The 26,939-nt window shown below is 44.2% G+C and overlaps 1 pseudogene; it reads left to right on the top strand.

The window, feature by feature from the left end:
• Positions 1-26,776, top strand: LOC134601710 (oocyte zinc finger protein XlCOF6.1-like; annotated as a pseudogene).
• Positions 26,777-26,939: the final 163 nt, after the last annotated feature.

The raw sequence follows: 26,939 nt of genomic DNA, 5'->3' as shown, positions 1-26,939 counted from the left end.
AATAAATCCTGGCTGATTGATAGACGGTATGTTATTGTAAGTCAGCTATCATCAAACATAACAGGTACTCGGTATCATTATACAGTGCAACATGTTTATTATCAATGTATAGATACTCAGTATCATTATACAGAGCGACATGTTTATTATCAGTGTATAGATAATCAGTATTATTATACAGAGCGCTGTGTTCATTATCAGCGTATAGATACTCAGGATTATTATAAGGAGCGACATGTTTATTAGTGTATAGATACTCAGTATTATTATGCAAAGCGACATGTTTATTATCAGCGTATAGATACTCAGTATTATTATACAGAGCGATATGTTTATTATCAGTGTATAGATACTTAGTATTATTATACAGAGCGACTTGTTTATAATAATACATAGATACTTAGTATTATTATACAGAGCGACATTTTATTATCAGTGTATAGATACTCAGTATTATTATACAGTGCGACATGTTTATTATCAGTGTATAGATGCTCTGTATACTAATACTGAGTGACATGTTTATTAGTGTATAGATACTCAGTATTATTATACAGAGCCACATGTTTATTATCAGTGTATAGATACTCAGTATTATTATGCAAAGCGACATGTTTATTATCAGCGTATAGATACTCAGTATTATTATACAGAGCGATATGTTTATTATCAGTGTATAGATACTTAGTATTATTATACAGAGCGACTTGTTTATAATAATACATAGATACTTAGTATTATTATACAGAGCGACATTTTATTATCAGTGTATAGATACTCAGTATTATTATACAGTGCGACATGTTTATTATCAGTGTATAGATGCTCTGTATACTAATACTGAGTGACATGTTTATTATCAGTGTATAGATACTCAGTATTATTATACAGAGCAACATGTTTATTATCAGCGTATAGATACTCAGTATTATTATACAGAGCAACGTGTTTATTATCAGTGTATAGATACTTAGTATTATTATACAGAGCGACTTGTTTATAATAATACATAGATACTTAGTATTATTATACAGAGCGACATGTTTATTATCAGCGTAAAGATACTCAGTATTATACAGAGCGACATGTTTATTATCAGTGTATAGATACTCAGTATTATTATACAGAGCAACATGTTTATTATCAGTGTATAGATACTCTGTATTATTATACAGAGCGACATGTTTATTATCAGTGTATAGCTACTCAGTATTATTATACAGAGTGACATTTTTATTATCAGTGTATACAGACTAGTGACTATATTAGTATGTGGATACTGTGGTGTATACTAGCAGTTCCCTCTAGGGGAGCTTTGCACAATGCACAGTTTGTCCCTAACCAGCTCCTGTAGGAAGTATGCAAGGCATGCTGGGATGGATACACCCCCTAGATTTGCTCTCTTCCCAGTGTGTGCATGGAGTTCGGCCATGTTGGGTGTATGTTACAGCAGGAATGTTTATTTCAACAAAGGGATCGAGCATAATATGTGACTTGTGATCATTAAATCCTGGCTGATTAACCCATTAACGCCGTTACGGCGTGCTATGCTGTCCGGGCGTTAATGGGCTTAAACGCCTTCACGGCGGCATAGCACGCCGCGGCGTTTATAACCTCCCACCAATCCCTCCCAAACTGCAGATCACTGTGGGGGGACCTGCCTGGCAACCCAGGCAGATCCCCTGTGGCCAATCCGAAGTGATCTGCAGTTTGTGATCACTGTTACAATGTGTCAGCCAATGATCTCAGAGCTGCTGGAGAGCCCTGTTGGAGAGAAACCTGTGTAAAGTAAAAAAAAAAAAGTTAAACATTTTTTTTAACCCTTCCAGTGCTGGTCACGGCATTTAAAACTGTGGTCATCCTGTTTAGGGATTTAGTACATTTTGTATTTTTTTAGGGTCAAAATTTTTTTATTTTTTTTTTACCATTTGTCAGCCGCAGCAACCCAAATCACCCTTAACCAGGGCTCGAGTCCTGCAGGAACGCGTGGGAACTGCGTTCCTGCACTTTTTTTAGAGCAGGAACGCCGTTCCTGTTTGTGGTCCTGCAGGCACTCAGGGGGCGGCAAAAAATGCCGCCCCCAAATACCCCCGTGTTCCCCCTGTCATGGGGGGCCCAAGAGGTGGCCTAATGGCCATCTGATGGACCCCCCCGGCCGGCTCTTGTCTCTCTGTCAGACGCGGCGAGGGAGCTGTGTTCTCTCTGCTCCCTCTCGCCGCGCGCCGTTTGTTGATGACGGGAGCCGGAATATGACGTCATTTCCGGCTCCCGGCATCAGCAGACAGCCCGCGCGGCGAGAGGGAGCAGAGAGAACACAGCTCCCTCACCGCGTCTGACAGAGAGACAAGAGCCGGCCGCACTTAAGCCCCACTGGACCCCAGGGACAGGTCCACGCCAGCTCTCCAGGTAGGGAGGCTGGGTGGACATTTTTAATTTAAAAAATATATACAAATAATTTTTGTGTATATGTGTGTGTGTTGTGTGTCTGGGAGTGAGTGTGTCTGGGAGTGAGTGTGTCTGGGAGTGAGTGTGTCTGGGAGTGAGTGTGTCTGGGAGTGTATGTGTGTCTGGGAGTGTATGTGTGTCTGGGAGTGTATGTGTGTCTGGGAGTGTATGTGTGTCTGGGAGTGTATGTGTGTCTGGGAGTGTATGTGTGTCTGGGAGTGTATGTGTGTCTGGGAGTGTATGTGTGTCTGGGAGTGTATGTGTGTCTGGGAGTGTATGTGTGTCTGGGAGTGTATGTGTGTCTGGGAGTGTATGTGTGTCTGGGAGTGTATGTGTGTCTGGGAGTGTATGTGTGTCTGGGAGTGTATGTGTGTCTGGGAGTGTATGTGTGTCTGTGAGTGTATGTGTGTGTGTGTGTGTATGTGTGTGTGTGTGTGTCTGTGAGTGTATCTATGTGTATCTGTGAGTGTATGTATGTGTGTGTGTGTGTCTGTGAGTGTATCTATGTGTATCTGTGAGTGTATGTATGTGTGTGTGTGTGTCTGTGAGTGTATCTATGTGTATCTGTGAGTGTATGTGTGTGTGTGTGTGTATATCTGTGAGTGTATGTGTGTGTGTGTGTGTATATCTGTGAGTGTATGTGTGTGTGTGTGTGTATATCTGTGAGTGTATGTGTGTGTGTGTGTGTATGTGTGTCTGTGAGAGTATGTGTGTCTATCTGTGAATTTTGTGTGTGTGTGTCTTTGTGTGTGTGTGTTTGTGTTTGTGTGTGTCTTTGTGTGTCTGTAAGTGTATGTGTGCACCTGAGTGTGTGTGTACGCGTTTATATATGCATACAAGTTTTGTTTTTTTTTGGTGGTGGGGTGGGGGTGGAACTCGAGTGAGTTCCCACACTTTATTCCCCAGGACTTGACCCCTGCCCTTAACCCTTTCCCCGCTGCCGTGATCACTGTACTGTACAGTATTGTACCAGTGATCACTGTGATCAGAGGGCTCTCTGATCAGGTTGACTTTTTGGGGGGGTTATTTTTATTAAAAAAAAAAAAACAAAAAAAAAATAACCCTTTCTGTACTGGTCGCAGCAGCCTAAACTGCGATCAGTACATTTATTTTATTTTTTTGTGAGTTTTTGAGGGTGGGTAGTAGGGTGTTAGGCAGGTAGGAATTTTGTAATTTCCCCCTTAGAATTAATTATTCAGTAGTCCCCCCTAGAATGGCATGGCGCTACTCGGCCGAGGAGGCATACGCCATTCTGGCAGGCAGTGATAGTGAAACTCTGCAAGACAGTGAAACTATCACTGCCTCTGACATTGAGGCTATGACTGACTCCTCTAGTGATGGTGCCCCACCACCACCAACAAGAGGACACTCGGCAAGCCCAATGCCAGAAGGAGACTGGGTGCCCCCAAACCTGACGGCCCCAGATATTCCCCCATTTATGGTGACCCCTGGCATCACTGTTATGGTGGATGCTTGGGAGCCCCTAAAATATTTTGATTTGTTCATGTCAGAGGACGTATTTCAGTTATTAGTTGAGCAAACCAATTTATTTGCCAACCAATATCTGACTGCGAATCTGGGGTCACATTACAATAGGCGTAATATGTGGCACCCCACGGATCTCGCAGAAATGCACAAATTTTGGGCCCTAACTCTAGTTATGGGCATTGTCAAAAAGCCGAGTATCAGGTATTACTGGTACAAGCACCCCATCCTTGCTATCCCTATTTCCCTGGGGTTATGAAGAGGGATCGCTATGAGCAGCTGCTGCGTTTCCTCCACTTTAACAACAACACACTGTGCCCCCCAAGAAACGACCCATTGTTTGACAGGCTGTACAAAATTCGGCCCCTAATTGAACTACTGTCAAACAAATTCGCCTAAAATTATGTCCCTGAAGAAAATATTTGTATAGATGAGTCCTTAATGAAATTTAAGGGTAGATTACTTTTTAAACAGTATATCCCTTCTAAACGGTCCTGATATGGAGTAAAATTTTATAAATTGTGTGAATCAAAATCTGGATATACATGGGCGTTTCGTATTTATCAGGGGAAGGATAGCCATCTTGACCCACCAGGATGCCCTGATTCTGTGGGTACATGTGGCAAGATAGTATGGGACCTAATCCTTCCTTTGTTAAATAAGGGATACAGGCTATGGGTTGACAACTATTACACAATTATAGTTATTTAAAACTCTATTTTCCTTTGAGACCGTAGCCTGTGGCACAGTGCGTAAGAATCGTAGAGGTTTCCCACAAACACTGGCAAGAGGTAGTTGCAGTAGAGGCTCCCTTTCAGCGCTCCGCCAGGATAAGTTGCTTGCCCTTCGCTTCACCGATAGGAAAGATGTGTACATGTTGTCTACAATGCACACCGAAACTTCAGTGCCAGTGTCTGTGAGAGGTGGAACTAAGCAGCTGGAGAAGCCGAAGTGCATTGTTGACTACAGCAAGTTTATGGGGGGAGTAGACTTGGCTGATCAGTGTATACAGCCCTATCTGGTGAACCGGAAGAGTAGGACCTGGTACAAGAAAATTGCAATTTACATAACCCAGATTGCAATTTTCAATGCCTATGCTTTATAAAAAGGAAGCCATAGGTAGACCATGCCCATTTCTAGACTTTATGGTCCAAATTTTGTCTCAAATTATATATGCCCAGCCCTCTGCATAACAGACTGTTTCAAAGTCTACCATACAGAGCTGAACTACTAAATCACTCTGTATGGTACTTTGGCAGTTTGTTTGCTTGATTTCCCTGGATTCCCTGACCTTGGCTTGTCCTGACTACTCTCACTTCTGGATTCCCCTGACCTTGGCCTGTCCCTGTTTATGCTAGCCATTCTAGTGGCTACACCAAACAACTCAAAATATACACCAAACAACTCAAACTCATTTGCAGTTTGGTGGCTACACCAAACAACTCAAACTCATTTGTAGTACTTGAAATGTGCCTTCACAAAAAAAGCAAAAAACTAATCACAGGGTTAATGCTACAGTATCTGAGTCAAAGATCTATCTGCCTCTCTCTGCCTTCAGATCAAAGTGTACTTGGGGGTACTGTACTATTCCTGTGATATACTAAAAACCTGGAAACATTGTACATGTAGGTATCGTTATATTCGGAAGACAGTATTAAATCAAAATACTAAGGTTTTAGTGCACTAACTAATACCAGAATTATGGCATTTCTAGTTAAAATGCAATTTATGTGATTAAAAAGGCAAAAATAAAAGTAGAAATTGCTACATGGGCCCATCATTTCTGTTAAAATGGCTAGACCAAACATCTCAAGGTCTGCCATTTGTTGTACTCTGGGTTGCCTACTTTTGAAAATGGTATGCCATAACGGTGGAAATGTTATTACCCAGGCTGCCATGCTCTCTAAATAGCCACATAGGCCCAGCAAATCACGTTGTCAAACTTACAAGCTAAAAGGGCATCTAATATATTTTGCCCTGTACTTATCGGAAAGAATCTGAAATAATGATACGTGGGGGTACCGTTATATTCAGAAGACAGTGTTAAATCGAAATACTGAGGTTTTAGTGCACTAACTAATACCAGGATTATGACATTTCTAGTGAAAATGCAATTTATGTGATTAAAAAGACCAAAAATAAAAGTAGAAATTGCTACTAGTGATGTCGCGAACATATGCATATATGCATATGCATATATGGCTAGGGTATGTAGAGAATGTGTGTGTATAGGGGATGTAGTAAGTGTGTGCATACAGGCTATAGTGTGTGTGAGTATATAGGTGATGTAGTGTTTGTAGGGGTTGTAGAGAGTGTGTGTTTAGGAATGTAGTGTGTGTGTGTGTGTATACAGGAGTCTAGTGTGTGTTTGAAGGACCCAGAATGTGTAGGAGATCTAGTGAGTGTGTGTGTATATAAGGATTCAGAGTGTATAAAGGGATCTAGTGTGCGTATATGATCCAAAGTTGGGTAAGGGATCTAGTGTGTGTAATGTGTTTAGGAGTGCAGTATGTGTGTGAGGGGTGCTGTAGTGTGTGTGTGTGTGTGTGTGTATATATATATATATATATATATATATATATATAATATAGGCTTGGCCTGGAATTGTGGGAGGTACAACTTGCCCTATATAACGCACTACAATCCAGCTACCTGTCAGCGACGATCCCGGAAGTGTTTAGGTTCTTCCGGTTCACAGCCCGATACTATTTCCCGCCCGGCAGTCCACTTGAAAATTTCTCTGCTCGGAGTTTCGTGAGCAGCTAAACATCTTTCATCAGTCGAATGGCTAACAGTGAGTTACGAGCTGATCTCAGCCCGATATCGGTCTGACTTGCCGAGCACATTACCTTACATGTGTGGCATACACTTACACGCAATCGGCTAAAAATTGCTTTTTCGTCAGCTGCTGCGGTTTCCCACCGGTCTGTACCGTGGTTACAGCTTACCTTTTCCAACAAACGTTACGGACGAACTTAGTCGTTGCGGTGAGTCAGGCAGCTCTGTTTATACTGACTCGACTGTCAGCACGCATAGTAGCAAGATGTATTCCCCATTCTTAGTCATGTAATAACGGCCGGTTAGGAACTTTCGTTATAAATCACTTTCCGTTTTGCTAGCTTTTACTTGTAAGGTCGGCATGCTTGGATTATGTGCATTACACTTACCATTACTCTTACGTGCAATCCTAGTCAGTGGTTCCGGACTGTGTTCGGCTAGGTGATTCATAGCACTGCTTTTCCCCGCTTGCAGGCTGGTTTTCTGTCAGCGTGTAATTCAGTCAGTGAGTTTGGCTGAATATCGCCACCTTGTGGCTATGTTATATATGTATTAATTTCATTCTTTTAAAGGCTTGTATAACTTTCAGTAAAATTTTAAAATTATATACTGTTTAAGAACTGTTTTAATTCCCAGTACACTATATCATATTTAACCTGCTACTCGGGTCACTCGCGCGCCAGAAATAGACACGTTATTGTTAAATCCTGTAAGTTAAATCATTTAATTATTATAGGTTAAAATTTTATGTGCAACTCTGGGTTATCCTGACTTTGTTTCCCCGCCCTGCCGGTAGTCAGTTAAGACATCTCTAACATGATACTCGGTTAATTAATTCTTTTAATAATAATAATAATTTCCATCAACCATTTCGTGTTAAACTTCGTTACCCCTCCGTTACCGCAAACTATCATTTTTCATGGGGTGTAAACGCTCATTGGTTCAAAGGCTTAATATATATATATATATGTATTTATATGTGGGTTCTTTACTCAGTACCTTCAATTCGGGTACTCAAAGTGCCCATGGTTAATCTACGGACAGTTGTTTTACAGTCTCGCGCAGTTCGTATTTATTACTACATTATACTAGTTTGTTAAATAACGTCGTTTATATGTTTTTTCCCCCCCATTTAATAAACACTATATACGACAGAGTACAAGCGGAACCTTTCACTAAAAGCAACTAATACTTGGTTAAAGTGCTGGCTTTCCCCCGCCAAGTCTTCTCTAAAGCATTTTCACGCATACGGTTAGTATACAACTTTTGTTGGGAATAAATAGTACGTTTCTACAGCTGCTCCCAGGTTTACGTGGTAATTTAAATTTGTAAAATATTCTAGGTTCAAGTAAGAATTTTGTTAACTACTTCAGTATACGTCAGCCAAGTCATTTATCAGGTATGTATACGGTTCTAACACTAACAAGGTTACCCTTTAATCTCTCACCTAATTAGGAAATCCCATAGGCCTCTTCGCCTAACAGTCTAGTGGTCCCGCAAGGCATACCGACTACCGCTTCGTTCAGAGGTTCAGGCCAATCGTCCCATTTCATAGTTAGAGCCTTGCATCAAGTCATAGTTAGGGTCTCACCCATCACGGCCATTCGTTATTACTCTGTTAAGCGTCACCGAGAGGCCAACACCCCGCCACCCACCTCAGTGGCACAAAGGCCCCATAAGCCAAATCATAGGTAGAGCCTCTTATAGCCACTTGGCAAGTAGTCAGGGCGTCACCTGTCACCAAAATAAGCTAGTTAATACAATTTCGCCAGTAGGCACTAGCATAGTAAGCTGGGTCACTACCGTTTCGATATAGTACTATACTAAACTTAACCATCTACCTCACTTCCTAGCATGTCTAACCAGTCTACACAAGGAGATGATTTGTCGGTGGCCAGCACTCCACTCAGATCAGGCTCGCAGAGACGAACCGTTCCACCAAGTCCAGCTTCCAGCTATCGGTCCTGGACTATCCCCAAGATCACCGCAGAACTTAAAAAAAAAATGAACATTCCTTTCCCGGCTACAGCCAGGAAAGCTGAACTGTTTAGATTGTTAAACATTACTGATGACAACGAAAGGCCAGGCCCTAGTACAGTTTTCAATGTGCAAAATAGCCTGGCAGAATTACACAATATGATGACCTCCCTTGTTTCCTCTGTAGCAACAATTAACAATAGGTTGGATAATCTGGAGTCAAACAATATCACAACCGTTTCAGAGGTTCCAGTGCCATTTACTGAGCCCACACCTAACTTAGGTAAAGATAACCCTCTACCAACTAGTAGAGCCACTAATATCATTAACCCTATTCATCTCATTCCTCAGTCTCTAAGACGGGACATTATAGAGGGGAAGGACATAAACTTAGCATCACTACTGATTGCTTCACAAGATGTGGTAGAAAACAGGGCCTATACCTTCGAGGACCTGTCAGTAGTGATGAAATCTAGAGACCCTAGACGTAATAGGAAACTTAATATCCCCGAGTTTGTCCTCGCATTTGGCTTATACAGAGATGTGATCTGTACAACTTTCCCACTACGGAGAGAGGAGCTTGACTTATATCTTCACAAAGTGATTGAGTTAGCATACAAGTACAGCGGCTACGCATTTTATGACTATCACAAGTCATTTTCTTCAAGATCCGCTGCTTCTCTCTCCCAGTACAATACGATTACTGATTGGGCACAACTTGACACAGAGTTGTTCCTGATGCATTTTGCAGGTCTTAAAACCCCGTCCTGCGCTATATGCTCATTTGCTGCTCATTCAGTTAACTTCTGTCCGGAAAACGTAGCGACCCCTTCTACCAGTAACGCAAATTCTGGTTATCAAACTAACACATCACAGAGGGAAGTGAGAGACAAACTGGGTAGGCCTTTTGTTTTTCTAGGTAAAGCACAAGTCTGCAACAATTTTAATGCAGGTGGTTGCAGTTATAGTGCGTGTAGGCTGTTACACGTATGCTCAATATGTTTTAGAGCACATGCCAAAACAATGTGCCCCAACAGACTGTACCCTAACAAATCTTCCACGCCAATAAACGTACCTAAGTTGCAACGCTACCTGTCTAAGCATCCTTCTGTTCATTTGGTTGATTTTCTCACGGCAGGGTTTACTAATGGGTTCCACACAGGGTTCGTGCCACTCCCCACAGGGGTTTTAGAATGCCCCAACTTACAGTCGGCACTCACAGACCCAGACAGTATACGTGAACTATTACACAAAGAAATCTCAAATGGTTTTATGATAGGCCCATTCTCTACTCCTCCTTTCACTTCCTGGAGGACAAACCCACTAGGTATCGCCACAGGCAAATATAACAACAAAAAGCGACTGATTATTGACTTCTCCGCTCCACACTCGTCCCCAACTCCTAGCCTTAATGCTCTGATTCCTTCAGATGACTTTTCCCTACAATACGCCAGAATTGACGATGCCATCCAAGCAATAATTCATGCCGGGAGGGCGGCTTGGTTAAGTAAATCAGACATCACAAACGCGTTTAACCCCTTAAGGACACATGACATGTGTGACATGTCATGATTCCCTTTTATTCCAGAAGTTTGGTCCATAAGGGGTTAAACTGCTTCCCATCCACCAGTCGCTCTGGCATCTGCACGGAGTTAAGTGGGAAGGAAGCTACTATTTCGCCACGAGACTGACCTTCGGGTCCAAAAGTAGCCCCAGGTTATTTGATATATTTGCCGAAACTTTAACCTGACTCTTGGCCAGTTGAGACCACCTCTCTCGAAAATTTCAATAACACCTCCGCTCTTTTTGAAATGTATCCTATTGTAGCAGCCGCACATGTCTGGGGTAAAGAATGGAGTGGTCAGTCAGATGTTTTTCGGATAACATAGCTACCTGTGATATAGTGAACAAAGGTCGCTCTCAGTCACTAACAATTATGAAATTAATAAGGAGACTGACCTGGCTGGCGGCTAACCTGCAATTCTGTATAACATGTTTTCACGTCCCGGGTGTTCAAAATAACGCTGCTGATGCTCTTTCACGCTTAAATTTGCAGGAATTTTTCAAGTATCACCCATCAGCAAACTCGCAACCCAGGGCATCACCAAGCTTCACAGAACTAATTATGAAATAAGTTCTCTCTTACAGCATAGTAGATTTCTCGCTCAAGCAGGCCTGTCCACTAACACAAGGAGAGCCTACTGTAGAGCTTACAAATTGTTCAAAGATTTTGTTCATGATTATCACATGTTTTTTCTGTTGAAACTGTTGCATTCACATCTTTTTGCCATATTTCTCTTAAATTAGCATACAACACTATCAAACTCTACTTAACAGGCATACAACACTACATGTTAACCAGCCATCCCAACAAAACTCAATTTCTAACGTCTTACCCAGTTAAAAGCGTATTAAGAGGTGTTCACAGATTATCAGCACACAATCCCATCAAGAGACTTCCCATAGACAGTAAACTATTTAAGAGTATCTCCGATATTCTCGACACAACCCCTTTTGAACACACCACAAACATAATTATAAAATCAGCAGCTTACTTGGCTTTCTACGGCTTTTTGAGACCTAAAGAGTTCTCAGTGGAAAAAGCAACCGATTCTAAGCTTTGCCTCCAAAAGAAACACCTACACAAAGAGCAAGACCACTATATATTATCCATTTCCCATGCCAAAACAAGCCAAACAGGTCCTCCGGTAGAAATTAAATACTATCCTACCTTTACCAAATGGTGTCCTATACCACTTTTAGATAGACTAGTGATGTCCCAAATCACTTCCAACCCAGCTTATCCACTGTTGGCCATTCAAGGGAAGCCCCTAACAACAAAACAATTTATGTATTACATTCGTACCCTATTACTCAGGCTTGGACATAACCCACACGCATTCACGGGTCATTCCTTCCGCATTGGTGCAGCTTCAGCTGCCTCAGGTAACCACGTACTGACACACATCATTAAAAACATGGGTAGATGGAAATTGTCTGCATACAATAGGTACATTCCTAACCCTGAAAATGAAATAAGAATGGCTTTCCATAATATGTCTAAATAATGTTTGTATTTAAATAAACTTATATGAATTGTCAGAAATCGCTTCTAATCATTTTTGCCCTCTTTTACAGGCCTAACCTCACGTCAGTTAAGGCACACCTCAACTGACTTGCTATTACTAATACTGCTTCTTTTTATTATCATTGCCTAACGTCCTCGTAATGTGCCGTACACAAATATATATAGAAGGCTTGGCCTGTAATTGTGGGAGGCACTTAAATTCCCTATTTAAACCCAGTGAGCCCCTGCTTACCTGTCTTCGACGATCTCGGAAGTGCTTCAGTGTACTTCCGGTTTACAGATCCGTGACGTCAGTTTCCCGCCCGCCGGCAGCCCGGTTCAAACGCCCTGCGGCTGTATTCGTGAGTATAACGCTTTTGCCTTACACGGACGGCATCGAAATCGTAAGTTTAGCCCTGTCGCTCACGGGCTCGGCTTCACTCCGCTCCTGCATTTTCTCGGTCAGTGTAACACGTTCAGTTACACTTACACCTCGTAGTCTCGTTTAGCCGCACCGGGTTGCCATACGTTTTTCGTTCAGTTGGTGCAATACCTTCATTCTGTTCCGTTTTCTGGATATTGTTCACATTTTAAGCAATAATTTAGTAGTTACGTTTTATAAAAGGGGTTTAGGCGGTTTGTCGTATTGCCCCTGGAAGCTAATAATGTTCCTACAGTCCCCGAGATTCCCGGGCCGGTTGTCCAACCCACGCCCGCCCTAGGAGGTAACAGTAACCCTCCACCGGCTAGGAAAGTTACTAACGTTATTAATCCTATTCACCTAATACCGCAGTCTCTCAGACGTGACATCATAGAGGGAAAGGATGTTAACTTGGCCTCGCTACTGATAGCGGCTCAAGACGTGGTAGAAAACAGGGCGTACACGTTTGAGGATCTATCAGTAGTAATGAGGGCCAGAGACCCTAGGTTGAATAGGAAACTTAACATTCCTGAGTTTGTCTTGGCATTTGGCCTATACAGAGACGTTCTCTGTACTGCTTTTCCCCTCCGCAGAGAGGAGCTAGATTTGTACCTACACAAGGTGATAGAGCTAGCTTATAAGTACGGGGGCTTTGCCTTTTACGACTATCACAAGTCATTCTCCTCTAGGTCAGCTGCTTCATTGTCTCAATATAATGCAGTCACGGACTGGGGTCAGCTAGACACAGTTGTTTCTTATGCATTTTGCAGGTCTCAAAACCCCTTCCTGTGCCATATGCTCGTCTGCAGCTCACTCCATTAATTTCTGTCCTGAAAATGTAGCTATCCCCTCTACCAGTAACGCCAACTCCGATTTTCAGTCAACTTCCAACCAGAAGGAAATAAGAGACAAATTAGGCAGGCCAATAGTGTTCTTGGGCAAAGCTCAGGTCTGCAATAATTTTAATGCTGGGGGTTGTAGTTACAGTGCTTGTAGACTGCTGCATGTGTGCTCGCTTTGTTTCAGGGCACATGCCAAGACAATGTGCCCTAACAAATTGTACCCTAAAAAGGCATCCACTCCAATAAACATACCGAGTTTGCAACGTTACCTGGCTAATCATCCTTCTTTACATCTGGTGGAATTTCTCACGTCAGGGTTCACTCACGGGTTTCACACAGGCTTTGTCTCTCTCCCCTCAGGCATCTTGGAGTGCCCCAACCTTCAGTCAGCTCTCACAGACCCCGACACCCTACAAGTACTCTTACGGAAAGAAGTAGATAACGGCTTCATGATAGGCCCTTTCACTACTCCTCCTTTCTCCTCATGGAGAACTAACCCTCTAGGTATCGCCACTGGGAAGTTTAACAACAAAAAGAGACTTATTATTGACTTTTCCGCACCACACGCCTCTCCCACACCTAGCCTGAATGCACTAATCCCGTCAGAAGATTTTTCTCTTCAGTACGCTAGAATCGATGATGCCATTCAAGCGATTATTAACTCCGGGAAGGCAGCCTGGTTAAGTAAGTCAGATATTACTAACGCCTTTAAGTTACTTCCCATTCATCAATCACTCTGGCATCTGCATGGAGTTAAGTGGCAAGACAACTACTATTTCGCTACCAGGCTTACTTTCGGCTCCAAAAGTAGCCCCAAGTTATTCGACCTGTTCGCCGAAACCTTAACATGGCTTCTCCTGAACTTCTGCAGATGCCCAGTTGTCATTCATTATTTAGATGACTTCCTCACCATTGAACCTCACCACTGCACTCCACGCAGCCTTAATCACTTGCTCACGCTCTTCAAAGATTTAGGTGTCCCCGTAGCCCAGGACAAAACTGAAGGTCCCAAAACCGAAATTACTTTTCTGGGGATTACACTCAATTCTGTCACCATGCACGCCAGCCTGCCCCAGGAGAAAGTAGACCGAATTCTGTCTTACATTAGCACCTGCATGTCACTAGGCACTTGCACCAGGAAACAGCTACAGTCACTTTTAGGCTCACTTAATTTCGCCATGAGAATAATTCCACAGGGTAGGTCTTTCATTTCCAGAATCCTTTCACTTTTGCACGGTCTCCCTGACGATGACTCCACTACACCCTTAGACGAGTCAGCTACAGCTGACCTGAGAATGTGGCAGCTGTTCCTTTCCTCGTGGAATGGCAGGTCACTGTTTGTTCCCCCCCGTTTCCGACGATTCCCCAGTACTCTGGACTGACGCTTCAGGTACCTTAGGCTATGCGGCCATATTTGGAGACGAGTGGCTGTACGACTCCTGGCCGATCGAAACCACGTCACTCGAGAGTTTCAGTACCACCTCCTCTCTTTTTGAGATCTACCCTATCGTAGCAGCAGCTTACACGTGGGGGGTAGAGTGGAGGGGGCAGTCAGTCAGGTGTTTTTGTGACAACTTAGCTACCTGTAACATCATTAACAAGGGCCGCTCTCAGTCCCTCACGGTCATGAACCTAGTCAGGAGACTCACTTGGCTAGCAGCTAATCTCCAGTTCTGCATATCCTGTGTTCACGTCCCAGGTATACAAAATACTGCCGCTGATGCTCTGTCACGCTTCAATTTGCAGGAGTTCTTCAGACTACATCCTACAGCTTCCCAGCAACCCAGGGTACCTCCAAAATTCGAAGACCTGGTAATGCGTTAAGCTCTCTCTTACAACTAAGCGGCACGCTTGCTCAGGCGGGTCTATCCCTTAACACAAGGAAAGCCTATTACAGAGCATATGAACTGTTTATGTGTTTCGTTCGTAATTACTGTGTAATAAATGTTTTTTCTGTTGAAACCATGGTCGCTTTCACAACTTTTTGCCACTTTTCTCTTAATCTAGCTTACAACACAATCAAACTCTACTTAACGGGAATCCAACACTACATGTTAACCTCCTTTCCCAACAAGTCTCCTTTCCTATCTTCCTACCCTCTTAAAAGTGTCCTCAAAGGCATTCATAACTTGTCAGTACACATACCCACTAAACGCCTTCCCATAGATAGTAAGCTGTTTAAGAATATGTCCGATGTACTCGACACGTCCCCTTTCGAACATATCACAAACCTCGTTATCAAATCAGCGGCTTATCTAGCCTTTTATGGTTTCTTGAGACCCAAAGAGTTCACTGTAGAGAGAGCTTCTGATTTCAGCTCGTGCCTCCAAAAGAAACACTTAATTAAAAATCTAGATCACTACACTGTGTCCGTTACCCGTACCAAAACAAGCCAAACAGGCCTGTGACGAAACCAACCTCGCCACTGGGCATTGGAGAAACCTGTTTGCCCGCCTCCTACCTGCTGACTATGGCCCCTGGATTATTTGGGGCATATTGTATTTTATTGTGCAACTGCTGGCCCTTTAAGTACAGTGAATGGTATTTTATTGTACTGCTGCTGGCCCTTTAAGAACCGTCTGGGGACATATTGTGACTTTGCTGAACAATGCCCCTTTAAGACTATGTCCCCAGACCGGTAAAATAACTTGTTCCTGGCTTTCCCCCACTTGGTTCAGTAAATAGGGCTTACTGAACCAAGTACCACACAGGCGGACCACCCAGAAGTTAAAGTGTGCAGGCAATTTACCTCCCAGGCTGTGAGGTTACTGCCGGTTAATTGCACGTGGCGGCGGCCATCTTGGTTTCCTCGAATGCGGTCAGCGGTGTATGCTAAAGATTCTGTGGAACTAAAATCGGCTACACATTCTGCCGAACACCGCTGACCCTTACCTTCTCCCATACGGAACTTGCAGCTCCAGAGACTAAGTCCCGTTCGAAATGGGACTTAGTCGTTTTTTCGGCATGAAATTGACCGACCGCACAGCCCAAATCTATGGAACTGTTTTGGGCAGGAAATTGTGCTTGCGGTCGGTCATAAAGGACTTCCACCTAACTTTTGATTCACTGGAGGGATCTGTGTGATTTTTGGAAGGGTTTATGTTTAAAGTGTGCTGATTCCAAATATGCAGTTTTTAGGAAGATTGGATGTATGGTTTTAAAGTTATAGCACATGTATAAAAACTGTAGTTTTCCTGGCTGTATAATTATGTTAACTGGTTATCTGAGGGGAGGGAACTTGTGGGTTGTAACCGTTATGCTATTGGCTGTTTTACCCCGCCCCTGTGGGCGGTCTTATATGTGTAAGTTGGAAATAAAAGCAGACTGGGTGTGCTAGCACCTCAGATCATCTTGTACCTTCATGAAGTTTCGGCTCATGTTTGGGGGGATTGGAGAACTACACTCTGGGGATTGCTATAATCACTATACTCTCCAGGGTATAATCGCTGAGCTCTGCTAAGAGCTTGTTCCTGTTCCTGCTCTCTGGAATTCGGAGAGGTCCATCTACGGGAAGCTAGACCCTGGTCTTGGGTCCAGAGTGGGTAGCGTGGCGAGACCCCAACCAAGCTGCGGCGGTTCGTGGGAGTCTACAGTGGTTATGGTGTCTGGTGGAGTGCTTGGAGACCTCGGAAAGCACTAGGAGCATCCGTCAGCGTAGGGTACCCGGTCGGGGTGCCAGCGGTTCCGTTACAGTGGTGGCAGCGGTGGGATGGCGTCCTAGTGCGAGGTAAAGCAGCTCAGAGACACAGTTCGTTTGGAGTTATAATTGAGGGCAACGTTCGTATTCGTACAGCGGCCCTGTTCACAACAGAATGGAGAGAGTTAGCACCTGGGCAGCGCTCACCTACGAGCAGGCGTTTCTTCGGGAAATGCGATGGCGACTGGCGTATTTTAGCAAGGATGTCCCGGACAGCGTTGTCCGGATACTTGAGGCTCACGTGGCCGAGGATCTGCAATACCAAGCAGAACGAGCGGGGTGGGGGACACCCAAGCCACAGCGGCAGTGTGAGTCCCAGAGAGCAGAAGGTGTCGTCCTTCCTCTCCAGCGGCAGTGTGTACCCCAGGGAGCAGAAGGTGCCGTCCTTCCTCCCCAGCGGCAGTGTGTAACCCAGGGAGCAGAAGGTGCCGTCCTTCCTCCCCAGCGGCAGTGTGTATCCCAGGGAGCAGAAGGTGTTGTCCTTCCTCCCCAGCGGCAGTGTGTATCCCAGGGAGCAGAAGGTGTCGTCCTTCCTCCCCAGCGGCAGTGTGTACCCCAGGGAGCAGAAGGTGTCGTCCTTCCTCCCCAGCGGCAGTGTGTATCCCAGGGAGCAGAAGGTGTCGTCCTTTCTCCCCAGCGGCAGTGTGTGTCCCAGGGAGCTGAAGGTGCCCTCCTTCCTCCCCAGCGGCAGTGTGTACCCCAGGGAGCAGAAGGTGCCGTCCTTCCTCCCCAGCGGCAGATCATTAATGTGCAGGGAATTGGGAGCCCAGTCTCCATTCCCCAGCGGCAGAGTGTTCTATCGGGAGAGGAGCCTGTTACCCCCTCTCCCCAGCGACAGCTTAGTGTACCAGGGGGAGACTGTAAGCCCCACAACTGTGCAGATGGGACTACGGTCTCTGCACCTACAGCACAGGGTGTAAGGACAGTCAGTCCTGTCCTCCAGCAACAAGGCTGCTTAGCCAAAGGGGAGACAGTCGGTCTCCCCCTCCAACAGCGGAACTATGTATCCAAAGGGGAGACAATCGGTCTCCAACAGCAGAGCTGCGCAGCTAAAGGGGAGACAGTCGGTCTCCAGCAACCAGGCTCCAACCAGACTACTCCCGTGGTAGTGCTGGCACCAGGGCAGAGTACCGCTGGCCTCTGCCCACTCAGCAACCCACCAAAACAGCCTACCAGTCCCCCACACAGCCATGGTGAGGCATCTGGACCTGGACAAGTTTTTTCCTTACTCAGGTGTAATCACCATTTATTGTGGGTGGGCTGTACTGCTGTTCCTGTTTTGTGGGTGGGCTGCTGGACTAACAAGGGCACTGACCGGCAAGAGGTCAGGTACCCTGTTAGTCTGTTTGGAAAAGGGGAGAAATGTGACGAAACCAACCTCGCCACTGGGCATTGGAGAAACCTGTTTGCCCGCCTCCTACCTGCTGACTATGGCCCCTGGATTATTTGGGGCATATTGTATTTTATTGTGCAACTGCTGGCCCTTTAAGTACAGTGAATGGTATTTTATTGTACTGCTGCTGGCCCTTTAAGAACTGTCTGGGGACATATTGAGACTTTGGGTAACAATACCCTTTAAGACTATGGCCCCTGAAAACGTATGGACTTTTATTGGTGTGTATGGCCCTTTAAGAACCGGCTGGGGACATCTTGTAACTTTGCTGAACAATGCCCCTTTAAGACTATGTCCCCAGACCGGTAAAATAACTTGTTCCTGGCTTTCCCCCACTTGGTTCAGTAAATAGGGCTTACTGAACCAAGTACCACACAGGCGGACCACCCAGAAGTTAAAGTGTGCAGGCAATTTACCTCCCAGGCTGTGAGGTTACTGCCGGTTAATTGCACGTGGCGGCGGCCATCTTGGTTTCCTCGAATGCGGTCAGCGGTGTATGCTAAAGATTCTGTGGAACTAAAATCGGCTACACATTCTGCCGAACACCGCTGACCCTTACCTTCTCCCATACGGAACTTGCAGCTCCAGAGACTAAGTCCCGTTCGAAATGGGACTTAGTCGTTTTTTCGGCATGAAATTGACCGACCGCACAGCCCAAATCTATGGAACTGTTTTGGGCAGGAAATTGTGCTTGCGGTCGGTCATAAAGGACTTCCACCTAACTTTTGATTCACTGGAGGGATCTGTGTGATTTTTGGAAGGGTTTATGTTTAAAGTGTGCTGATTCCAAATATGCATTTTTAGGAAGATTGGATGTATGGTTTTAAAGTTATAGCACATGTATAAAAACTGTAGTTTTCCTGGCTGTATAATTATGTTAACTGGTTATCTGAGGGGAGGGAACTTGTGGGTTGTAACCGTTATGCTATTGGCTGTTTTACCCCGCCCCTGTGGGCGGTCTTATATGTGTAAGTTGGAAATAAAAGCAGACTGGGTGTGCTAGCACCTCAGATCATCTTGTACCTTCATGAAGTTTCGGCTCATGTTTGGGGGGATTGGAGAACTACACTCTGGGGATTGCTATAATCACTATACTCTCCAGGGTATAATCGCTGAGCTCTGCTAAGAGCTTGTTCCTGTTCCTGCTCTCTGGAATTCGGAGAGGTCCATCTACGGGAAGCTAGACCCTGGTCTTGGGTCCAGAGTGGGTAGCGTGGCGAGACCCCAACCAAGCTGCGGCGGTTCGTGGGAGTCTACAGTGGTTATGGTGTCTGGTGGAGTGCTTGGAGACCTCGGAAAGCACTAGGAGCATCCGTCAGCGGAGGGTACCCGGTCGGGGTGCCAGCGGTTCCGTTACAAGGCCCACCAGTGGAAATTAACTTTTATCCCACTTCAACCAAATGGTGTCCCGTCCGTGTATTGGATAAGCTAGTAGCAGCCCAAGCTAATTCCGCTCCTGATAGCCCACTTCTAGCTATACTAGGGAAACCCCTGACCACAAAAATCTTCATGCTTTACATACGCACCCTTTTACTCCGCTTGGGACAAAACCCACGTTCATTCTCGGGCCATTCTTTTCGCATTGGAGCAGCCACAGCTGCCTCAGGTAATCATGTACCGACACACATAATTAAAAACATGGGGAGGTGGAAATCATCCGCATACAACAGATACATTCCCAATCCAGAGAAAGAGATAAGGCTGGCTTTCTGTGATATGACTAAATGATGTACCGCTTAATAAACGCATTTTGTTTTTAATGGTTATTATTTTTGCCCTCTTTTACAGGCCTAACCTTACGTCAGTTTCGGCACACCTCAACTGACTTGCTATTAAGGAACTACTTATTTTTAAACCCTGTTTTCCTTACGTCCTCGGAATGTGCCGTACACAAATAGAAGGCTTGGCCTGTAATTGTGGGAGGCACTTAAATTCCCTATTTAAACCCAGTGAGCCCCTGCTTACCTGTCTTCGACGATCTCGGAAGTGCCCCTCCCACCGCACCCTCAATTTTATCATTTTCCTAGGTGGGCCCTCTTTTACAGGCCTAACCTTACGTCAGTTTCGGCACACCTCAACTGACTTGCTATTAAGGAACTACTTATTTTTAAACCCTGTTTTCCTTACGTCCTCGGAATGTGCCGTACACAAATATATATATATATATATATGTATGTATGTATATATATATATATATATATGTATATATGTTCGGAAGTATTGTGTGTGTGGGTGTCTGTGAGGGATGTAGTGTGTGTGCGATGCATGCTGTGTGTGGGCTGAGTGTGCTGTGTGTGAGAGTGATGTGTGTGAGAATGCTGAGTGTGCTATGTGTGAGAGTGCTGTGTGAGAGTGCTGTGTGTGATGGGTGTGAGAGTGCTGTGTGTGATGGGTGTGAGAGTGCTGTGTGTGATGGGTGCGAGAGTGCTGTGTGTGTGTGATGGGTGTGAGTGCTGTGTGTGATGGGTGTGAGTGCTGTGTGTGATGGGTGTGAGGGGTGTGAGTGCTGTGTGTGATGGGTGTGAGTGCTGTGTGTGATGGGTGTGAGTGCTGTGTGTTAGAGCGCTGTGTGTGATGGGTGCGAGAGCGCTGTGTGTGATGGGTGCGAGAGCGCTGTGTGTGATGGGTGCGAGAGCGCTGTGTGTGATGGGTGCGAGAGCGCTGTGTGTGATGGGTGCGAGAGCGCTGTGTGTGATGGGTGCGAGAGCGCTGTGTGTGATGGGTGCGAGAGCGCTGTGTGTGATGGGTGCGAGAGCGCTGTGTGTGATGGGTGCGAGAGCGCTGTGTGTGATGGGTGCGAGAGCGCTCTGTGTGATGGGTGCGAGAGCGCTCTGTGTGATGGGTGCGAGAGCGCTCTGTGTGATGGGTGCGAGAGCGCTCTGTGTGATGGGTGCGAGAGCGCTCTGTGTGATGGGTGCGAGAGCGCTGTGTGATGGGTGCGAGAGCGCTGTGTGTGATGGGTGCGAGAGCGCTGTGTGTGATGGGTGCGAGAGCGCTGTGTGTGATGGGTGCGAGAGCGCTGTGTGTGATGGGTGCGAGAGCGCTGTGTGTGATGGGTGCGAGAGCGCTGTGTGTGATGGGTGCGAGAGCGCTGTGTGTGATGGGTGCGAGAGCGCTGTGTGTGATGGGTGCGAGAGCGCTGTGTGTGATGGGTGCGAGAGTGCTTTGTGTGATGGGTGATGGGTGTGAGAGTGCTGTGGGTGAGTATTATAAGGAATTGTGTGTGTGTTTTGGGGGGTAAAAAAATGAAAATAAGTAAAAATAAGTAATCCCCCCTCCCTTCTTACCTGTAGCTTGGGAGGGGGGGACCGGCACGCTGGTGAGTGGGAGGGGGGACCGGCATGGTGGTATCTTGGAGGGGGGGACCGGCGCTCGCACACCATCCCTGGTGGTCCAGTGGGTGAGTGAACTCTAGCCTGTGAGGCTAGAGTTCACTCTCGCGAGATCCGGTCGTTGCCATGGCAACGCTCCGGATCTCGCGAGAGGAACCCGGCGGAGCTGCAAGATAGAGCTCCGCCGGGTCCTCTCCCTCTCTCCCCAGCCGCAATGTCTATTTAAATGGGCCGGTGAGGGAGATCTCTGATCTCCTCACCGGCCCGCCATGGCAAACAGCGGGGCCGGCGCTCGGATAGTGCCGGCCCTGCATAGACCGGCAGGGGAGATCCTGGGACCTTCCCCTGCCGGCCTCGGCCCATGGCCACCGCGGCCCACTGGGCATTTGCCCAGTGTGCCCGATGGCCAGTCCGGGCCTGCTTCCCTCTATATACCATGTAAACATGGCTAAATCTATATACAGAGTAACATGGCTTCCCTCTATATACAGTGTAACATGTATATACAGTGGCGTACCTGGAACTTTGAAATGTAAAAAACAACTGCATTTTTTTTTTTAAATGTATGTGTATGCAGTGTGTGTATGTGTATGCAGTGTGGGTATAGTGTGTATGCAGTGTGGGTATAGGGTGTGTGTGTGTGTAGAGTGTAGAGTGTGTGCAGTGTGTGGGGGCCCTAAATGAAAATCCCCCTCTCCCATCAAAGGTGACTAGGGGTCCCCAAGCCCCTAGTCACACAGTGAAATAAAAAAGCCCCTACCTACCCCCCTCACCCTAAAAAATAGTGAGGGGGGAATAAAATTACTACCCTGTAAAGTAAAATTCAACTTACTATTCAACATCTTCTTTTTTCTAAAATCTTCATTTTTCAGCCCCAAAAAAGGCCAAATAAAAAGCCATCATACCCGTCGAACTTAAAAATAAAATAAAAAACCTGAGCGCAAAAAAAAAAATTAATCCATCTTCACCCATGGAGGGCTCCGCGCAGACTAGGGTATTAACATATACCCTATTGTTACAATTGTTACTTGAAAAGCATGAGGAATGCTGTTGGGGTACCACATGCTCATTTGTTATACCTCCATGCACTACAAAAATAAAGAATTTAAAAAATAAATAAATAATAAAAAAAAAAAATAATAGAAAAATCCCAAAAAAATGTATGCAGCTTCCAAATGAATCTAAAATGGATGCTGTCCAGGAGGTGGGAGGGTCTGCTAGGGAGGGAGTGCTGCTGATTGGCTGGAATGTGTCTGCTGACCGTGAGGCACAGGGTCAAAGTTTACTCAATGATGACGAATAGGGGGCGGATCGAACCGCGCATCTGTACGCCTGCGGCCAGCGAACCGTTCGGTACATCACTAATTGCTACATGGGCCCATCATTTCTGTTAAAATGGCTAGTCAAAACATCTCAAGGTCTGCCATTTGTTGTACTCTGCGTTGCATACTTTTGAAAATGGTATGCCATAACGGTGGAAATGTTATTACCCAGGCGGCCATGCTCTCTAAATAGCCACACAGGCCCAGCAAATCACTTTGTCAAATTTCCAACTTTGAAATGGACATCTAATATATTTGTCCCTGTGACTTCCTCAAAAAAGAGAAAATCCGGTACATGGGGGTACTGTTATATTCAGGAGACAATGTAAAAAAAAAAAATTAGTGAGGCTTTGTTGCAATAACTCATACCAGGAATAGGAAAAGTCCTGTGAAAAGTGAGTTCATGTGTGGGAAAAAAGCACAAATAAAACTATTACCGTACTGTCTGAATACAAATAAGTATGTTTTATTGCATTAAAACCAAACAGTATTGTGACATTATCAGTTAAACTGACATGCAGAAATTGAAAAATATCAAAATGTATTAAGTTTTTAAACTTTTTTAGATTTTATTCATATAAAATGGAGTTCTATATATGAATGTTTGATATGTAATGAAAGCCCGGTTTCCCCTAAACAAACCGATATATAATAAGTGTGGGTGCACTTAGTAAGAAAAAGGTAAATTATAGTTGAACAGACAGAGAGTCAAATTCTGTGGTTTGTTTACATTTTGTTTTGATCACAACTTGTACATTTGGCTCCATCCTTAAGGGGTTAATAGACGGTATGTTATTGTAAGTCAGCTATCATCAAACATGACAGGTACTCTATATCATTATACAGAGCTATGTTTATTATCAGCGTATAGATACTCAGTATTATTATACAGAGCGACTTGTTTATTATCAGCGTATAGATACTCCGTATTATTATACAGACTAGTGACTACATTATTATGTGGATACTGTGGTGTATACCAGCAGTTCCCTCTAGGGGAACTTTGCACAATGCACTGTTTGTCCTTAACTAGCTCTTGTATGTATATATGTGTATGTATTTGTGTGTGTGTGTGTGTGTGTGTGTGTGTGTGTACATGATAAAAATATTGTCAGTTTTTCTAAGTATGGTAAACAAAAAATAATTTAAAGACATATTAACTCATTAACTCCCAGTACATTTCCACCAGCAGGTCAAACCAGGTATCTACTACAAAGAGTAGCAGATACTTGACACAGCCTTCCAGTGGCAGAGGTGGGGGAGGGGGGAGGGGGGGGGATAACTGTGAAATTATGTCCTGCATGTGTTTAGAATAGAATATATGTGATATACACAGAATCTGTAATTTGTTCCTCTAGCATAAATACATGTACGTGAAGCTTTATGGACTAAATCTAGTTTAGCAAAGCAAATTGAAGTAAAAAGGAGTACACACAATTTTGCTAATAAAGGGGTTAATGCACACAAACACTTGATTTCTTCGCACTCACCATGACACCTGATGGTCCTATTTCTTCTCTATTATGTAAATATTGTCTAGTTTTTCTAAGTATAGCAAGCAATAATTTATTGTGACTGATTTCCTTTAACTTCCAGTATGTTTCTTTTAGGTGTATTTGTGAGGAGAGGTGACAATAACAGAAATACATGAAGCAAAGCTATGAAGAAATTTTTTAATAACAGAAGCAAGGAGTCCAACTCTAATAAATCAAGCATTTTCCCAGATACCTATATGTTCTCAGTGGACACAGTAAACATAACCCCCAAACCTTTCTCATGTTCGGAATGTGGAAAATGTTTCATCACCAAAGCAGCGCTTGTCCGTCATCATAGAACTCACACAGGAGAGAAGCCATTTTCATGTTCTGTATGTGGAAAACATTTTGTTCAACATTCAGACCTTGCCAGTCATCAGAGAACTCACACAGGAGAGAAACTGTTCTCATGTTCTGAATGTGGAAAATGTTTTGGACACCGTTCAAATCTTATTAGACATCAGATAATTCACACAGGAGAGAAACCATTCTCATGTTCTGAATGCCTAAAATGTTTTGGATACCGTTCAAATCTTGTTACACATCAGAGAACTCACACAGGAGTGAAACTGTTCTCATGTTCTGAATGTGGAAAATGTTTTGGGCGACATTCAAATCTTGTTACACATCAGAGAATTCACACAGGAGAAAAACCATTCTCATGTTCGGAATGTGGGAAATGTTTCATCACCAATTCAGCGCTTGTCCGTCATCATAGAACTCACACAGGAGAGAAGCCATTTTCATGTTCTGAATGTGGAAAACATTTTGTTCAACATTCAGACCTCGTCAGTCATCAGAGAACTCACACAGGAGAGAAACCATACTCATGTTCTGAATGTGGAAAATGTTTTGGACAACATTCACACCTTGTCAGTCATCAGAGAACTCACACAGGAGAGAAACCATTCTCATGTTCTGAATGCGGAAAATATTTTGGGTGGCATTATGAACTTCTCAGTCATCATAGAACCCACACAGGAGAGAAGCCCTTCTCATGTTCTGAATGTGGAAAATGTTTTGGACGACTTTCAAATCTTGTTAGACATCAGAGAACTCACACAGGAGAGAAACCATTCTCATGTTCTGAATGCGGAAAATATTTTGGGCGGCATTATGAACTAGTCAGTCATCAGAACTCACACAGGAGAGAAACCATTCTCATGTAATGAATGTGAAAAATGTTTTGCTACTAAAGCAGAACTCCGTCATCAGAGAACTCACACAGGAGAGAAACTGTTCTCTTGTTCTGAATGCAGAAAATGTTTTGTTCAACATTCAGACCTTTCTCAGTCAGAGAATTCACACAGGAAAGAAACCATTCTGATGTTCTGAATGTGGAAAATGTTTTAGTGCTCACTCACATCTTTTTAAACATCAGAGAACTCACACCGGAGAGAAGCCTTTCTAATGTAGTAAATGTGGGGAATGTTTTGTCAGTACATCAGAGCTTTAAATAAACAAAGGAACATAGAGGTAAAACCACTATAAAATGCACAGCATCCTGAGTTGACGGATAAAATTAATAACTTATGCTTAACAGTATCAGGCAATGTGCACTAGTACAGGAATACGGTTTCTAAAATGAAATAGATAAAACATATATAGTGTAATCTATTACAATACAATGTACAATGGGTGTGTATATGGTTTCACTCACAAGTATGGAGCTGTGCCAGGCTCTATGTAAATAGCCTCAGGGTGCCAGTACTGGCTTCGGTGGGTGTCCACAGGCAAGACAGGCAGAAGAAATGTAAAAAATTAATTTATTGGAAAATTAAAAGTTGGACATATAAAAATACACAAATATACACTACCGCATAATGTCCTTGTAATATAACAATAAAAAGTTACACCAAATACAGCATACATGTTTCTACATAAAAGTCTTCACAATTTATGTGGTTTAGATGATTGCTGAATTGATTCACCTGCCGGTCGAATGCATTACTTCTGGGTTGTGGTCACTTCCTGTTCCGGGCATTGTTATGACGTCAGTTCCGGCTCTTGTGTAACTGATCTTTCAAATAGGAAGTGCAGCAGTGTCCATATTGGAAATGGGTACGTTTGTCCTTACCTGACGTGATGCAATATCTACTGTGTTCTGTCGACTCAGAAACACTTAGATTAGGTATTCCAGACATGTTAAAAATATATGATAAAATAACCCATAAACCAATGCATCTCACACAGGTGAGGTGATTTTATAATGCATCTATGGATTAACATGGGAATAAAATATCTTGTATTGTGAATTATTTTTTTTTCATGCTCACACAATAAATAGTAACTTTGATAGTAGCAGTCAATGTACATATGATACATTGGTATTATGGCACCCTCATGCTATCGTCCTTAGGTGCCTAACCTGCACCGCTAACTCTGCTCCACTTGGTTGCGGACTCACTGGCAACCCAGGATACATTGTGGTTGTGTGTTCTGGCTGTTACAAAGTATACTAACTAGCCTGTTTCACTGGTAATACACTTCAATGAATATGATTCCTTAGTATAATCAAAGCTGGAAGTGCCCTCTACCCCTCACACAGGAATCCAGGGTGCTTCTTGGAAAGTCCCAGTACCCAGTCAGGACCAATAGTAGAATATTGTAGAAATAATCCAGGCACTCCAATACATTCCAAATTT

This window comes from Pelobates fuscus, chromosome 1 (assembly GCF_036172605.1).
Source record: "Pelobates fuscus isolate aPelFus1 chromosome 1, aPelFus1.pri, whole genome shotgun sequence".
Taxonomy (NCBI): domain Eukaryota; kingdom Metazoa; phylum Chordata; class Amphibia; order Anura; family Pelobatidae; genus Pelobates; species Pelobates fuscus.
This window is presented reverse-complemented; position numbering and strand designations above follow the sequence as displayed.